This window comes from Macrosteles quadrilineatus, unplaced genomic scaffold (assembly GCF_028750875.1).
Source record: "Macrosteles quadrilineatus isolate MER2022 unplaced genomic scaffold, UCM_ALF_1.0 Scaffold_3__2_contigs__length_128488019, whole genome shotgun sequence".
Taxonomy (NCBI): Eukaryota; Metazoa; Arthropoda; class Insecta; order Hemiptera; family Cicadellidae; genus Macrosteles; species Macrosteles quadrilineatus.
Window position 1 is genome coordinate 89,861,911 of NW_026542596.1, and position 3,556 is coordinate 89,865,466.

Below are 3,556 nucleotides of genomic sequence, written 5' to 3' on the forward strand. Positions count from 1 at the left end.
CAAAAACCAACTCCATCATATGTCTTATTCCTATTAGGACGGGATTAAAGAACTTCAATATTGTTATGTTTTACATACCCGTATATTTATAAATATATACATTTTACAAATATTAAAAAGAAGTTGTAAATAATTTTATTTAACTAGTAAAATAGTGGTACATTTTGAATACCTTTGTAGCAATGTTAAACAATAAATGTTTTTCTTAATTTGGTTATTCATTCATACTCTCATCTTGTACTAATGTTTTCGCTATACTTCTGAAGTAGTCATTCCTAGTATCTCAAGTAACCCATATGCTCCAATCCCCATTGAACCTCTCAGGATCGGAAGCTGGGTCCTCCTCTACAGTGATTTCAACAGCGCCAACTCTGTACTCATTGAGCCTGGCTTGCTCGATGTAGTTGACAAGTTGAGGGTAAGCACCTGCCACGTTGTATTGTTCACAAGGGTCATCAATGACGTTGAACAGACAAGGACTGTCAGAACAGTTGAGCTGCTTGTCAAAGTCATGTTGACAGACTACAGTCGCCGCCCTCCTGAGGCCTAAGATCCTGTATTGAGCTCCAGGTCTGGAGTATTTCTGCACCGCAACCCATGCTGGGGAGAGGACCACGGCGTTGACGTTGTATCTCGGTTGTCTTGGAGAAAATATATATTCAGTACTCAAGAATGTGTTTAACGCAGGGTTACTTCCTCTTCTGTTTGCTCCTGAAATCATGTTAGTTTTAATTGATTAATGCCATGGCTGATTCTATTTGACTTATTGCAGGTTATTATAATCGGCAAAATCTTGGTGCTCGGGAACTTTCCGAAATTTCTGGCCAATGCTTTGAATGCGTAACAGCAATAGATCTCCGGGTTAAATAGTTGAACCAAATCGGCTCTAAATTAGTTGAATTGCATTGATGGATTTCTGCAACACATCCGAACGTCCAGCATTATCTTGGCCATTCCATTCCAGGAAACGACCGGTACTCCTGAAGACTAAGAACTAAGAGCATATTTTGGCCATGCAATCTTGCTTCTACTTCTTACCATGACAAGTGTTGGAATACACTTAAAATATAAGGTTAAACCCCAAAAATAAAAATGTATATGTATTAGAATTGGGAAAACACTTTGGGTAATATTAAAAGACTTACTTAGGGATACTGGATGTTCATAGAACATTACTTCTGTATATTAAATGTTTAAATCACAATTCAGATAGATATACTTGGCTATGAGTAGCAGTTGAGTATCTTTATCAACTACAAGTATAACTAATCGTATTTTTTTTAAATTTTTGGTAACATGGATTTGTTATGTTGTTTACTTAACATATATTTAAATTAGTTTTCTTTAAATAAATGCATCAAGAACTGTATAAATAAAATACCTTTTACGTATTTATAAGATCTGAAGATCATGGCAGCCATTTCATTTTGATCATCAATATCCACCACTAGTTCGTGCCGTGGAGTTGAGCGTCCTCTTGAAATCGCTTCCCATTGATCGACTCCATCTATACCCGATACTCTTCCCTTGTGACCTGAGCATATAAATCGGTAATAAGATTAGATATTTAGTTTATAAACGTAGGCTTGACACCTTAGTTATTACGTTTTAAATTACTTCTCTATAGTTCGGCCGCTTAGAAAGCGACCTCCTCCAGCATTGGTTTAGCATTAGCGCGCAGGTCGTTTTCTAAGCGGCCGAACTATAGCATGTGCAGCTTACACACCAGTAATTATATTACACACAAGTAAAGAACATAGGTTAAAGGTCAATGAACATTTCCGTTATGTGGCCTTTATAGAGCGATGATTAATCTTAGTCCGGCAACTGTATCAATATTCAAATGTAGGTATCTTATTATTGAGCCTATTAACGATTAGCTACTGCTGTGTATTCATGGTACTAAACACATGTAATTTTCTCTCTTTAATTCTCACTTTCTCAAAAATGTTTTCCTCATAACTCTCTATCAAGCTTAAGAAAATACCATTGTTCGTTCTAATTTTATTTTGTTAGACAGCACTGCATATACTTGTATTGTAGTTTACCCAGAAAAATAATCACATTCTAAATTACTTGTAATATTCATATGGTAAACACCTAATTCTAGTTGACTACTTCATTAGTGTGTGTACAGACTGTGTGTCATTTGACGGACCAGATTGCTACGTAATCTCTTTTTATTTATTCTTCTTTTTATGTGACCTTGGAGTGTTTCAGATAAAAGCCAAGTCGTTTGTTTCATAACAAACTATGGGGATACTGAGGATTAATTTTTTTTATGTTTCAACGCTTGTGCATGCATTAAAGTTTGCTTTTAGGTAACTAAATATGATCGTCTCACTACCGTGCTGCATCATTAATTAACTTTACTAAAAATCTAATTCAAGAATTGGCATAATTTGGGATCAAACCAGTAACCTCCGGTTATGAAGACAAATCAATATCACATGGTTACTCACCTGCGACACTCAGCAGTGTAGGCAGCCAATCAGTGACATGCATGAGGGTGTGGCTCACTCGAGAGGGGTTGGTTATCAGTATCACATGGTTACTCACCTGCGGCACTCAGCAGTGTAGGCAGCCAATCAGTGACATGCATGAGGGTGTGGCTCACTCGAGAGGGGTTGGTTATCAGTATCACATGGTTACTCACCTGCGACACTCAGCAGTGTAGGCAGCCAATCAGTGACATGCATGAGGGTGTGGCTCACTCGAGAGGGGTTGGTTATCAGTATCACATGGTTACTCACCTGCGACACTCAGCAGTGTAGGCAGCCAATCAGTGACATGCATGAGGGTGTGGCTCACTCGAGAGGGGTTGGTTATCAGTATCACATGGTTACTCACCTGCGACACTCAGCAGTGTAGGCAGCCAATCAGTGACATGCATGAGGGTGTGGCTCACTCGAGAGGGGTTGGTTATCAGTATCACATGGTTACTCACCTGCGGCACTCAGCAGTGTAGGCAGCCAATCAGTGACATGCATGAGGGTGTGGCTCACTCGAGAGGGGTTGGTTATCAGTATCACATGGTTACTCACCTGCGACACTCAGCAGTGTAGGCAGCCAATCAGTGACATGCATGAGGGTGTGGCTCACTCGAGAGGGGTTGGTTATCAGTATCACATGGTTACTCACCTGCGACACTCAGCAGTGTAGGCAGCCAATCAGTGACATGCATGAGGGTGTGGCTCACTCGAGAGGGGTTGGTTATCAATATCACATGGTTACTCACCTGCGGCACTCAGCAGTGTAGGCAGCCAATCAGTGACATGCATGAGGGTGTGGCTCACTCGAGAGGGGTTGGTTATCAATATCACATGGTTACTCACCTGCGGCACTCAGCAGTGTAGGCAGCCAATCAGTGACATGCATGAGGGTGTGGCTCACTCGAGAGGGGTTGGTTATCAATATCACATGGTTACTCACCTGCGGCACTCAGCAGTGTAGGCAGCCAATCAGTGACATGCATGAGGGTGTGGCTCACTCGAGAGGGGTTGGTTATCAGTATCACATGGTTACTCACCTGCGGCACTCAGCAGTGTAGGCAGCC

At 41.0% G+C, this 3,556-nt stretch overlaps 1 long non-coding RNA gene across 1 annotated transcript; it reads right to left on the minus strand.

Annotated features, from left to right (window-relative positions):
* Positions 1 to 565: 565 nt before the first annotated feature.
* LOC128990434 (uncharacterized) lies at positions 566 to 2,605 on the minus strand. The gene is made up of 3 exons (XR_008490524.1): positions 2,560 to 2,605; positions 1,382 to 1,534; positions 566 to 711 (listed from the first exon to the last, which is right to left on the minus strand). It is a non-coding gene; the product is annotated as an uncharacterized LOC128990434 (long non-coding RNA).
* Between the last annotated feature and the right edge of the window lie 951 nt (positions 2,606 to 3,556).